Source organism: Phyllobates terribilis, unplaced genomic scaffold (assembly GCF_046119375.1).
Source record: "Phyllobates terribilis strain yellow unplaced genomic scaffold, ASM4611937v1 Scaffold_201__1_contigs__length_3545014, whole genome shotgun sequence".
NCBI lineage: Eukaryota > Metazoa > Chordata > Amphibia > Anura > Dendrobatidae > Phyllobates > Phyllobates terribilis.
The window spans coordinates 562,532-577,227 of NW_027362961.1; the positions used below are offsets into that span (position 1 = coordinate 562,532).

Genomic DNA, 14,696 nt, shown 5'->3' on the forward strand with positions numbered 1-14,696 from the left:
CTTAAAGACGTTCTCTAATACTTTAATGCAGATGATTTATGCATAAAATAGGTGGTCTATATCAGATCGTTGTAGGTCCGACTCTTGGCTCCCCACCAATAAGCTGTTTATAGCTCTGGCAACGGCCGGATGTAACTTGTGAACAGAGCGCACCCCAGTGGCCACTGCCTGGTGCTGCAGATCACCTCCGGTACTCCTCAATAGCTGGTCTGCACCCGGCAGCGGCCGCAGTGTACGGAGCGGTTTTGTTCCACTTTGAACATTGCCTGCATCTTGCCAGAGGTGATGACAGCTGATCATCGGGGGGCCGATGGTTGGACCCCCACCTATCTTATATTAATGACCTATCCAGTGGAGTATAAAAGTGTTTGATAAATCTTGTTTCCATCCCATTGTCTTATACAGCATGTATCTGTGTTCTTTCTGTAACCAGATGGGCCTGACCTCTGATGGTTCTTCTAGGCTTCTATTACAGCTCTTACAGCCCCAGCATGCATCATTTGTGCTGGAGAGGAATATGAAGACGCAGGAGCAAATAGAAGAACAATTAGGAAAGCTTGGATTATTAGAAGAGCAAAAAATGCTCATAGTGGAGGTGAGCCGATTATTTTTTTTTATTTTTATTTTTTAACTTTTTTTTATATTTTTTTATTTTTAGGACATTTGTTTCCTCTCTTCAGAAAATAACAGTAGATAAGATTGATTAAAGCTTCTGGAAAGGTGTTCAATAACGTCTGATCAGGTGGCTGGTTTGTAATGGTTGTCCCATCTTACCAATCCCTCTCTTCTACCATGAATGGGACATTGTGGGATGAATATATATAAACACCACTGCACGACCAGCTCTACCCTCACCTACTGTATCCTCACCCATCCCTCGTAGACTGTGAGCCCTCGCGGGCAGGGTCCTCGCTCCTCCTGTACCAGTCGCTGACTCGTTTTGTTAAGATTATGTAAATGCTTTTGTTATGTATATCCCTATCACATGTAAAGCGCCATGGAATAAATGGCGCTATAATAATAAATAATAATAATAATAATAATATATATGTATATGTGTATGTGTGAAAAGTTGTTTGCCCCTTCCTGATTTCTCATTCTTTTGCATGTTTGTCATACTTAAATATTTCAGATCTCAAAACAAATTTTAATATTAGACAAAGATAACACAAGTAACCACAAAATGCAGTTTTTAAATGAAGATCCTAATTATTAAGGGAAAAAGAAATCCAAACCTACAGGGCCCTGTGTGAAAAAGTGATTGCCCTCTAAACCTAATAACTGGTTGAAGCACCCTCAGCAACAACAACTACAATCAAGTGTTTGGGATAATTGGCAATGAGTCTTTTACAACACTCTGGAGGAATTTTTGCCCACTCATCTTTGCAAAATTGTTGTAATTTAGCCACATTGGAGGGTTTCCAAGCATGAACCGCTTTCTTAAGGTCAGGACTTTGACTAAGCCACTGCAAAGTCTTAATTTTGTTTTCCTTAAGCCATTCAGAGGTGGACTTAATAGTGTGTTTTGGATCATTGTCCTGCAGCATAACCCAAGTGCACTTCAGCTTGAGGTCATGAACAGATGGCCGGACATTCTCTTTCAGGATTTTTTGGTTAACCAGCAGAATTCATGGTTCCATTTACCACAGCAAGTCTTCCAGGTCCTGAAGCAGCATAACAGTCCCAGACCATCAAGCTACCGCCACCATATTTTACTGTTGGTATGATGTTCCTTTTTTGAAATGCAGTGTTACTTCTACGCCAGATGTAATGGGACATACGCCTTCCAAAAAGTTCAACTTTTGTCTTGTCAGTCCACAGAGTATTCTCCCAAAAGTCTTGGCGATCATCAAGATGTTTTCTGCCAAAACTGAGATGAGCCTTTGTTCTTATTGCTCAGCAGTGGTTTTCGTCTTGGAACTCTGCTATACGTGTCATTTTTGCCCAGTCTCTTTCTTATGGTGTAGTCATGAACACTGTCCTTAACTGAGGCAAGTGAGACCTGCAGTTCTCTGGATGTTGTTGTGGGGTCTTTTGTGACCTCTTGGATGAGTCGTTGCTGCGCTCTTGGGGTAATTTTGATCAGCCGGCCACACCTAGGAAAGTTCACCATTGTTCCATATTTTCGCCTATTGTGGATAATGACTCCCACTGTGGTTCGCTGGAGTCCCAAATCTTTAGAAATGGCTTTAGAACTTTTTCCAGACTGATAGATCTCAATTACTTTGTTTCTCATTTGGTCCTGAATTTCTTTGGATCGCAGCATGATGTCTAGCTTTAGAGGATCTTTTGTTCTACTTCACTTTGTCAGGCATGTCCTATTTAAGTGATTTCTTGATTGAGAACACGTGTGGGAGTAAACAGGGCTGTGTGGGGCTACGGAAATTGAACTCAGCTTCCCAAAGATGTGACAAATTACAGTTAATTTATGTTTTAAGGAGGGAGGTGCATCACTTTTTCACACAGGGCCCTGTAGGTTTGGATTTCCTTTTCCCTTAATCATAAAAACCTTCCTTTTAAAAACTGCATTTTCTGTATACTTGTGCTATCTTTGTCTAATAGGAGTCTGCTGCTGACATTGGTATTGGGGTAATGTCCCCCAATTCTGTTAATATCCTCCATCCTGGTATGTATGGTCCCTCCTTCCTGGTTATATGTGGCTCCCATCCCATCTTGGTATACGTGGCCCTCATCCCCATCCTGGAATGCATGGCACCCCTTGATCCCCCATCCTGGTATTCATGGCACCTCTTTGATCTACCATCCTGGTATGCATGGCACCCCCTGATCCCCATCCTAGTTTTCATGGCACCCCTTGATCCCCCATCCTGCTATGCATGGCACCCCTTGATCCCCCATCCTGTTATGCATGGCATCCCTTGATCACCCATCCTGGTATGCATGACACCCCTTGATCCCCCATTCTGGTATGTATGGCACCCCTTGATCACACATCCTGGATATATACAGTAACAGACCAAAAGTTTGGACACACCTTCTCATTTAAAGATTTTTCTGTATTTTCAATGACTATGAAAATTGTACATTCACACTGAAGGCATCAAAACTATGAATTAACACATGTGGAATTATATACTTAACAAAAAGTGTGAAACAACTGAAAATATGTCTTATATTCTAGGTTATTCAAAGTAGCCACTTTTTGCTTTGATGACTGCTTTGCACACTCTTGGCATTCTCTTGATGAGCTTCAAGAGGTAGTCACCGGAAATGGTTTTCACTTCAGGTTTAATAAGTGAGATTTCTTGCCTTATTAATGGGGTTGGGACCATCAGTTTTGTTGTGCAGAAGTCTGGTGGATACACAGCTGATAGTCCTACTGAATAGAATTTGTACTATGGCAAGAAAAAAAGCAGAAAAACACGTCCCCAATATGAGACACCCATTCAGGGCCGATGTAAGGGCAGGCAGACTAGGCATCTGCCTGGGGCCTCCAGCCCGTGGCGTGCCGCTATAGGGCCCGTGAGTTCGTTCCCCCGCATTGGGCATTGAACTGTATCGGTAGCGGGGGAATGACTGTGCCTGCAGAGTGGAGCTGCTGAGACGCTCTGCAGAGCATGGAGCAGCTGGAGAACGAGGAGAGGTGAGTATTGTATGTATTTGTTTTTTATACGTGGTGACCATAATACTGCAGAACTGGGGGGCTGCATTATACTGTATGGAGTGGCTGAATTATACTCTATGGTTGGGGCCGAATTATACATTACGAGGACTATGGGTTTCATTATATTATATGTACTATATGTTTGGCTGCATTATACTATAGGGAGGCTGCATTATACTCTATTAAGGACTGAGGAGAATGCATTATACTATATGAAGGACTATGGGGAGTGCATTATACACTATGAAGAACTATGGAGAGTGCATTATACTATAGGGAGGGCTATGGGGAGTGCATTATACTATAGGGAGGGCTATAGGGAGTGCATTATACTATATGGAGGGCTATAGGGATTGCATTATACTATATGGAGGACTATGAGGTGCATTCCATTATATGGAGGACTATGGGAAGTATATTATACTATATGGAGGGCTATGGGGAGTGTATTATACTATATGGAGGACTATGAGGTGCATTCCATTATATGGAGGACTATGGGGAGTATATTATACTATATGGAGGGCTATGGGGAGTGTATTATACTATATGGAGGACTATGAGGTGCATTATACTATATGGAGGGCTATGGGGAGTGTATTATACTATATGGAGGACTATGAGGTGCATTATACTATATGGAGGGCTATGGGGAGTGTATTATACTATATGGAGGACTATGAGGTGCATTATACTATATGGGGGGCTATGGGGAGTGTATTATACTATATGGAGGGCTATGGGGAGTGTATTATACTATATGGAGGGCTATGGGGAGTGCATTATACTATATGGAGGACTATGAGGTGCATTCCATTATATGGAGGACTATGGGGAGTAAATTATACTATATGGAGGACAATGAGGTGCATTATACTATATGGAGGGCTATGGGGAGTGTATTATACTATATGGAGGGCTATGGGGAGTGTATTATACTATATGGAGGGCTATGGGAAGTGTATTATACTATATGGAGGACTATGGGGAATGTAGTATACTATATTGAGGAATATGGGCCACATTATACAATATGGAGGGCTGTGGGGCACATTATACTATATTGAGGACTATTGGGAGTGCATTATACTATATGGAGGACTATGGGGAGTATATTATACTATATGGAGGACTATGGGGAGTGCATTATACTATTTAGAGGGCTATAGGGAGTGTATTATACTATATGGAGGACTATGAAGTGCATTATACTATATGGAGGGCTATGAGGAGTGCATTATACTATATGGAGGGCTATGGGGAGTGTATTATTCTATATGGCGGACTATGAGGTTCATTATACTATATGGAGGACTATGAGGTGCATTATACTATGTGGAGGGCTACGGGGAGTGTATTATACTATTTGGAGGAATATCGGTCACATTATACAATATGGAGCTCTGTGGGGCACATTATACTATATTGAAGACTTTGGGGGAGTGCATTATACTATAGGGAGTGTATTATACTATATGGAGGGCTATGGGGCAGTATATTATACTATATAGAGGGCTATGGGGCAGTGTATTATACTATATGGAGGGCTATGGGGCAGTGTATTATACTATATGGAGGGCTATGGGGCAGTGTATTATACTATATGGAGGGCTATGGGGCAGTGTATTATGCTATATGGAGGGCTATGGGGCAGTGTATTATACTATATGGAGGGCTATGGGGAGTGTACTATACTATATGGAGGACTATGAGGTGCATTATACTATATAGAGAGCTATGGGGAATGTATTTACTATATTGAGGAATATGGGCCACATTATACAATATGGAGGGCTGTGGGGCACATTATACAATATGAAAGACTATGGGGAGTGCATTATACTATATGAAGGACTATGTGGAGTATATTATACTATATGGAGGGCTATGAGGTGCATTATACTATATGGAGGACTATGAGGTGCATTATACTATATAGAGAGCTATGGGGAGTGTATTATACTATTTGGAGGAATATGGGCCACATTATACAATATGGAGGGCTGTGGGGCACATTATACAATATGGAGGACTATGGGGAGTATATTATACTATATAGAGGGTTATGGGGAGTGCATTATACTATATGGAGGGCTATCGGGAGTGTATTATACTATATGGAGGACTATGGGCCTCATTATACAATATGGGGGGTTGTGGTGCACATTATAAAATATGGAGGACTATGGCATGTATTATACTAAACAAGCAAAATGCTGCCTATTCATCGAGTAATTGGATTGTTTATGCCAGAACAAAAATCCTTGTTCTCAGCAGCACATCGCCCGGTGTAACCTGCAGATGTGCTGCTGATAACATGATGCTGTATGGGGACAGATTGATCTATTAGTGATTGTTCTGTATCCATCATTCTTCCTCAGCTGGTGTAAAGAGGTCGGGAAACAAGCGTCGAACGGCTTCAGTATTGTGGATTGCGCTCGTTTAGCGGCCTGATCTCAGCGCATGTACATACAAGCTAAATGTTTGTGTGGTGCTGTATGTCAGCATTTGGGACCCCACTTTAAACTTTTCCCCAGGGCCCCACTTTATCTAAAATCGACCCGGCACCCATTTAAATGGTTCCCGTCCGCTGCACAGACTGGGAGAGAGAGGGGAGACTATTTGTGGCTTATGTAGTGGCGCTCAGTTTTGTGGACATCGGAGGGAAAGTTTTCTTTTAATTTATGAAATTCAATTCATGTGATAAATGTAAAAAAATATTAGTAACAATTCAACTTTATTTTAATGCTTAGGTTATGGGTGAGGATCTTTTGGCAGAAAGAACAGAGGAAGGACAAACGGACACAAAAACCACTCAGACATTGGCCTCTTACATAATGCCGTCTGACGCCGAGTTCAGAGTCAAATGGTTTCAGAAAGCGAGCACTTTCCTAATGAGCAGCGAGTAAAGATGATCAGCTCTCCGCCATCACTGACTGTCTGCCAACTGGAGCTCGTCCATCTCTAATCATTCCTGCTCAATGGGGGCACAATATTTTGACTTCACAGTAATCACTGACATCTTTTCGGAGTATATTGTATACATAGTGATCTTTATACGGCTGGAGCACTTACAGTAGCCAATCAGATGGCATGCAGGTAGCGTTGTGCGAGATCCAGTATGCCGTCCTGCTTCTATCATTAGAGGGTCCTGCTAGAGAACAGCGGCCACACTATTATACTGTGTCCAGAGTTACAGGAGTCGGTCAGATGTGGACTGCTACGTTCCAAAAAATGCTTAATGAGTTATTTTTTTTCAAACTGGATTGATATGCAAAATATTTTTAATAAAATCATTTTCGTATACTTGCAGGGTTTCTGTTTATTCAGTAATGTTGTAGCTGTTTTCTCTCACGCTGTGGATGATTGTAAATGAATACAGTTTCCTACATAATCATTGCAGCGGATCAGTTAAAAACGGGTGCCGTATGTGTTGTACCCAGGGCCGGCATCACCACCCGGGCAAGTGCCTGGGTCCTGAGCGAGCAGGGGGCCCACTCACCCTCTGGGACACCAGCGCGCTATGGGGCCCATGAGTCAGCGGGGCCTGATGCCAGCGAATGGGCACTTGCACTGGGACTTCCCCAGTGCTTTAAACTGTTTGCAATACTTACCTCTCCCTGTTCCTCTGCTGCTCCTCTGTCTTCTGCGTCTTCTTACTCTGTGACATCTCAGGGCAGAGGGCGCAATGACGTCACTACAGAGCGCCCTCTGCTGAGCAGTCCCAGTGCAGAGAGTCAGAAGACGCTGATGAGACAGGCCTGCTTCCAGCAAGGAGCGGTGAGTATTTGATTTTTTTTTTTATGTTATGAGTATTATATGGGGCTCATTATCTATTGAACAATATATGGGGCCCATTATGTATGGAGTATTATATAGGGCTTATTATCTATTGAACAATATATGGGGCTCATTATGTATGGAGTATTATATGGGGCTTATTATCTATTGAACAATATATGGGGCTCATTATGTATGTAGTATTATATGGGGCTCATTATCTATTGAACAATATATGGGGCCCATTATGTATGGAGTATTATATAGGGCCCATTATCTATGGAGCATTATATGGGGCCTATTCTTTATGGAGCAATATATTGGTCCCACTATTTATGGAGCAATATATAGGGCCCATACTGTATGGAGCAATATTTGGGCTCCATTATTCTGTATGGAGCATTATATGGTACCCATTATGTATGGAGCAATATATGGGGCTCATTTTACTTTATGGAGCAATATATGGGATCCATTATACTGAATGGAGCAATATATGGGGATCATACTGTATGGAGCATTATATACGATCCGTTATTCTGTATGGAGCAATATATGGTGCCCATAGTACTGGATGCAGGACCATGTGGTGCCCATAATACTGTATATGGAGGACCACGTGGTGCCCATAATACTGTATGGAGGACCACGTGGTGCCCATAATACTGTATATGGAGGACCATGTGGTGCCCATAATACTGTATGTGGAGGACCACGTGGTGCCCATACTACTGAAAATGGAGGACCACGTGGTGTCCATAATACTGTATATGGAGGACCACGTGGGGCCCATAATACTGTATATGGAGGACTACGTGGGGCCCATAATACTGTATATGGAGGACTACGTGGGGCCCATAATACTGTATAGAGGACTATATTGTCTGGTCTGAACTGTGCGCTGGGAGGATTCGCCGGTTTCTGAGCTGTTGTAGACTTTACAATAGATATCACTCATGTAATGTGAGAAGTCAGTGAAATCTTTAGCATTGTACTATACCTATATTTCTGTGCATCATGAATCGTGGTAGGTGTGAAAGGGGCCCACTGAGACTTTTGCCCGGGGCCCATGAAATCCTGGAGCGGCCCTGGTTGTGGCATCTATTTCTTTTTGTACTGGATGCATGAGTTTTAATGGCGAAATTCTTTCAAAAAACAGTGGGATAAACAGTCATCTGAACTTGTCCCTTAACTTACATTGGTCTGTGAGGTGATCTGAAAGCAGAAAATCCAGTGCTGACTTCTAGAACATTTGGGGTAACTTTCCCGCATTGGTCTCTACATGATCTGTGAATTCAGGGAACTGCTAGATCTGCGGCAGATAAAAGAGGGATTATATCAAAATGACATCATGCAGACCAGCAAGTGACACATCGCTGGGATAAGGTCCTCTGCCCCGACTTGTTGCTTTTAGATTACATAGCAAAAACCTGATGACAGTTTCCCTGTAATAAAATCCCAGAGCTTCTCCCATGGGAAATCCAGCGGGTGGCAGATACTGGCCTGGAATCCTGCAGATACACAGCACTGCCGTCGCCTATACACTGCATTGTGAAAGGATTTGGCCCCCTTGAACTTTTCTACCTTTTGCCACATTTCTGGCTTTAAACATAAAGATATAAAATTCTATTTTTTGGGGGAAGAATCAACAACAAGTGGGGCACAATCGTGACGTGGAATGAAATTTATTTGCTATTTTAAACTTTTTTAACAAATTAAAAACTGAAAAGTGGGGCGTGCAATATTATTCGGCCCCCTTGAGTTAATACTTTGTAGAGCCACCTTTTGCTGCGATTACAGCTGCAAGTCGCTTGGGGTATGCCTCTATCAGTTTTGCACATCGAGTGGCTGAAATTCTTGCCCATACTTCCTTGCAAAACAGCTCGAGCTCATTGAGGTTGGATGGAGGGCGTTTGTGAACAGCAGTTTTCAGCTCTTTCCACAGATTCTCGTTTGGATTCAGGTCTGGACTTTGACTTGGCCATTCTAACACCTGGATATGTTTATTTTTGAACCATTCCATTGTAGATTTTGCTTTATGTTTGGGATCATTGTCTTGTTGGAAGATAAATCTCCGTCCCAGTCTCAGGTCTTTTGCAGACTCCAACAGGTTTTCTTCCAGAATGGTCCTGTATTTGGCTCCATCCATCTTCCCATCAATTTTAACCATCTTCTCTGTCCCTACTGAAGAAAAGCAGGCCCAAACCATGATGCTGCCACCACCATGTTCGACAGTGGGGATGGTGTTTTGAGGGTGATGAGCTGTGTTGCTTTTACGCCAAACATATCGTTTTGCATTGTGGCCAAAAAGTTTGATTTTGGTTTCATCTGACCAGAGCACCTTATTCCACATGTTTAGTGTGTCTCCCAGATGGCTTGTGGCAAACTTCAAACGAGACTTTTTATAGATATCTTTGAGAAATGGCTTTCTTCTTGCCATTCTTCCATAAAGCCCAGATTTGTGCAGTGTATAACTGATTGTTGTCCTATGGACAGACTAACCCACCTCAGCTCTAGATCTCTGCAGTTCATCCAGAGTGATCATGGGCCTTTTGGCGGCATCTCTGATCAGTCTTCTCCTTGTTCGAGATGAAAGTTTAGAGCAGTGTTTCCCATACTCCAGTCCTCACAGACCCCACAGGTCATGTTTTCAGGATTTCCATAGTATTGCACAGGTGAGAAAATTCCTGATGCCTTGATGATACTTCCATCACCTATGCAATACTAAGGAAATCCTGAAAACATGACCTGTGGTGGTCCGTGAGGACTGGAGTTTGGGAAACACTGGTTTAGAGGGACGGCCGGGTCTTGGTAGATTAGCATTGGTCTGATACTCCTTCCATTTCAATATGATCGCTTGCACAGTGCTCCTTGAGATGTTTAAAACTTGGGAAATCTTTTTGTATCCAAATCCGGCTTTGAACTTCGCCACAACAGTATCTCGGACCTGCCTGGTGTGTTCCTTGGTCTTCATGGTGCTCTCTGCACTTGAAACAGAACCCTGAGACTATCACAGAGCAGGTGCATTTATACAGAGACTTGATTACACACAGGTGGATTCTAGTTATCGTTACCAGTCATTTAGGACAACATTGGATCAGTGGATTCTAGTTATCGTTACCAGTCATTTAGGACAACATTGGATCATTCAGAGATCCTCACTGAACTTCTGGAGTGAGTTTGCTGCACTGAAAGTAAAGGGGCCGAATAATATTGCACGCCCCACTTTTCATTTTTTATTTTTAAGTTTAAAATATCCAATAAATTTCATTCCCACTTGTTGATTCTTCCCCAAAAAATGTGAATTTTATATCTTTATGTTTGAAGCCAGAAATGTGGCAAAAGGTGGAAAAGTTCAAGGGGGCCAAATCCTTTCACAATGCGCTGTATCTACCACTCGCTGACCTCCCTCTGTGAGAAGCTGATGGTTATTAATGATGGAATACAATGTTTTATTATAGCGGTGAGTGCCGCATTCACTTCTTACACTCATTCATGTGGATTTGTCTGATTAGTGACCTGCACCAGCTTATATCATGGGGCTGCTCAGAGTATAAAAATTTACCAAAAAGGTGTGGTCTGTTTATTTTCTTTTGGTTTCCATTTTGTTTTACTTTTTTTTTTTTCTTTACGTGGATCTTTCAGTAAAAAATAAATAAATAAAAAATAAAATATAGTCAACCTCTGGTATGCTCTACTACCATGAGATCCCCATAATAAAGGCAGAATTTAATAAAGGGTTACACATTTATCCAAGACATTGAAAGTTATGGTTAAAAAGGTAAAAAGACTTTTCTTTTTTTGCAGCAAAATTGGCTACAATTGCCCAGACAGGTTATATTTGCCCACAGCGTCGGACTGGGGAGACTGGGGCCCACCCTACAGCTAGATGCAGATACCTGTTAGCCGTTATCCCCGTTATAGTGGGACCTCGACTGTAAAACACAGGCGGCTCCTGCACATCTACTGTGCGCACAGCACAACTGGGATGGACAATTACGGTAGTTTGCATTAAAGGGCTTCTTTGGTGAAAACAAGTTATCACCGATCCATGGGCTCCTCAGGATTGGTGATAACTTAATGATCGTTTGGGTCCGACCATTGGAAACTGCACTGATCAGAATTGGGAAGTTTTATCCCTGACAGGACACTTTTATCCCCATTTTAAAATGCAGCGGCAGGTGGGATGTCTGACCGCAGATTCATTCATTCTCTTTGGGGCTTCCAGAAAAAAACAAGAGCAGCGCTCGCAGCCATTGAGGAAATCAATGGATCAGTGGTGAAGTCGTACATGCTGCTCCAGTCTAATGGGGAGAAAAGCTCCACATTCTACTAATCGGTGTGGGTCCCAGCAGTCAGACCCCCACCAATCAATACCTTATCACTTATCCTTTGGAAAGGTGATTACTTGTTTTCACAGTAGAATTCCTGTAAGTGCATCTTGTTCCAAGTATTTAATCACAAATCTAAATAAAGATTATTCTCCTAATATCAGAGAGAACAATTGACTGCTGTACACAACACACTCCACTTTTTCAAGACCAATAATACCACATTCAAGGGAGAACTAAAGTGACACTGTGACCAGACCACATATTACCAGCATAAAGCGACCGAATAATCCCACGTAGAAGGGAGAAATACAGCCACACCGTGACCAGACCACATATTACCACCACATAGTGACCGAATAATACCACATATTGTATAAGGGACAAATATTGCCACACCATGATCAGACCAGATTTTAGCAGCATATAGCGACCAAATTATTCCACATAGAAGGGAGAACTACCGTCACACCGTGAGCAGACCACATATGACCACCACATAGTGACCGAACAATACCACATATTGTATAAGGGACAAATATCGCCACACCATGACCAGACCAGATTTTAGCAGCATATAGCGACCAAATTATTCCACATAGAAGGGAGAACTACCGTCACACCGTGAGCAGACCACATATGACCACCACATAGTGACCGAACAATACCTCATACTGTAAAAGGGAGAAATATCGCCACACCATGACCAGACCAGATATTACCAACATATAGCGACCAAATAATTCCACATACAAAGGAGAAATACCACCACACCATGTCCACACCACATAGTGACCAAATAATAACACATACAGGGATAAATACCACACCATGACCGGACCAGATATTACAACATAGTGACCGAATATTACAATACTGATCATTAATGAAATGTCCTCGGATGCACATTCAGTTGAAACCAGTGGGCCCCCTCTACGTCCTGCTCAGGGTCCTGCCAAGGACCCTGGCCCACCGGATAATCGTCCAGTGTCCCGGTGCTCCAGTCAGACCCTGTTTGCCCACCAAACTCATCCATTTAAATGTCTGATTTTAGAGTTTGCATTGTGTTCCTTTTCTTAGCTTATAAAAACATAATAATTATAGTCTATGGACCTTTTCTGATGCTGATGGTTCACAAAAGAAATTTGAGACATGTTTGATTGTAATCTGATTTGCAGATAAAACTGGCCATTCAAATGATTGGATTGCCAAAAAAAGATCCATTTGCATCCTTGTTCTGTATGTTTTTCACTGACTAATGTTAGAAGTTTGTAAATCTTCATCACTTTTTTTCTCTCATCAATAGGTGGCAGAAAATGTCATTTTACAACATGAGGAGAGAAAACTTCATTCCATCACTTTACCTGATGGGCCCATGCAGGTTCGGACTGGCCTGGTGTGATAAATTCCCGGTGGGCCCCGATGAGAGAGTGAGAGAATTGGTAACGGGGGCTCTTAAAAAGTGCGGGCCCTTTAAAAGCGCAGCAGAAGGAAATGTAGCGTCGCGTGCGGCGCTCCTACTATTCAGTGGTGACAGCGGGTGACGCGCATAGTCACATGACAGGAGGACGTGTTCTTGGTGGGCGGTGACACGCACCGCGCTCTGCTTTCCCGCTGGTGGCTGGCAGTTGTGTGGTGTCAGGTGACACGCTGACGTCACGCTCTCCTCTCCCTGCTCCCCTGCCGGTTTTTGATACGCCGACGCCGCGCTCTGCTCTCCAGTCCCGGCTCCTGCTCCCTTGGAATTGGCCTTGTAACACCGGCTCCCGTCCGGGTATGTAACACCGCACCAGCACCGCGCACCGCCCTCTTCTCTCCTGCTCTCTTGGCCTTTTAAGCCGGCTCCTGGGCTGAGTATGCGGTGACCTGCACTCTGCTCTCTCACCATCACCCTGGAAACAAGGCTGCCGGCCCCGGCTACAGCTCTCCCTGCTTCAACTTCAAGTCAAGTGCAATAGCCACATTTTTCTGGGTGAGTGTTCCCAGCATTAGTCATCATCCATATATGGAGGGGTCGCAGGCTGGTCACATGGGGACATGGATGGAGACATGGGGCTGAAGGGGGGGCTGGATGGACCCGTGGGGACATGTATGGAGACATGGGGCTAAAGGGGGGGGTCTGGCTGGACCCGTGGCGACATGGATGGAGACATGGGGCTGAAGGGGGGGCTGGTTGGACCCGTGGGGACATGGATGGAGACATGGGGCTGAAGGGGGGGCTGGTTGCACCCGTGGGGACATGGATGGAGACATGGGGCTGAAGGGGGGGCTGGCTGGACCCATGGGGACATGGGGCTGAAGGGGGGGCTGGCTGGACCCATGGGGACATGGGGCTGAAGGGGGGGCTGGCTGGACCCATGGGGACATGGGGCTGAAGGGGGGGCTGGCTGGACCCATGGGGACATGGGGCTGAAGGGGAGGCTGGCTGGACCCATGGGGACATGGGGCTGAAGGGGGGGCTGGCTGGACCCATGGGGACATGGGGCTGAAGGGGGGGCTGGCTGGACCCATGGGGACATGGGGCTGAAGGGGGGGCTGGCTGGACCCATGGGGACATGGGGCTGAAGGGGGGGCTGGCTGGACCCATGGGGACAGACATGGGGCTGAAGGGGGGGCTGGCTGGACCCATGGGGACATGGATGGAGACATGGGGCTGAAGGGGGGGCTGGCTGGACCCATGGGGACATGGATGGAGACATGGGGCTGAAGGGGGGGCTGGATGGACCCATGGGGACATGGATGGAGACATGGGGCTGAAGGGGGGGCTGGCTGGACCCATGGGGACATGGATGGAGACATGGGGCTGAAGGGGGGGCTGGCTGGAACCATGGGGACATGGATGGAGACATGGGGCTGAAGGGGGGGCTGGCTGGACCCATGGGGACATGGATGGAGACATGGGGCTGAAGGGGGGGCTGGCTGGACCCATGGGGACATGGATGGAGACATGGGGCTGAAGG

At 44.5% G+C, this 14,696-nt stretch overlaps 1 protein-coding gene across 1 annotated transcript in view; it reads left to right on the plus strand.

The window, feature by feature from the left end:
• Positions 1–13,400: 13,400 nt before the first annotated feature.
• LOC141213647 (isovaleryl-CoA dehydrogenase, mitochondrial-like) overlaps positions 13,401–14,696 on the plus strand; it is a 40,603-nt gene continuing 39,307 nt past the window's right edge. The window contains exon 1 of the mRNA XM_073665254.1: positions 13,401–13,708. The gene's annotated coding sequence lies outside the window, so the exon portion shown is untranslated. The remainder of the gene's footprint in view (positions 13,709–14,696) is intronic.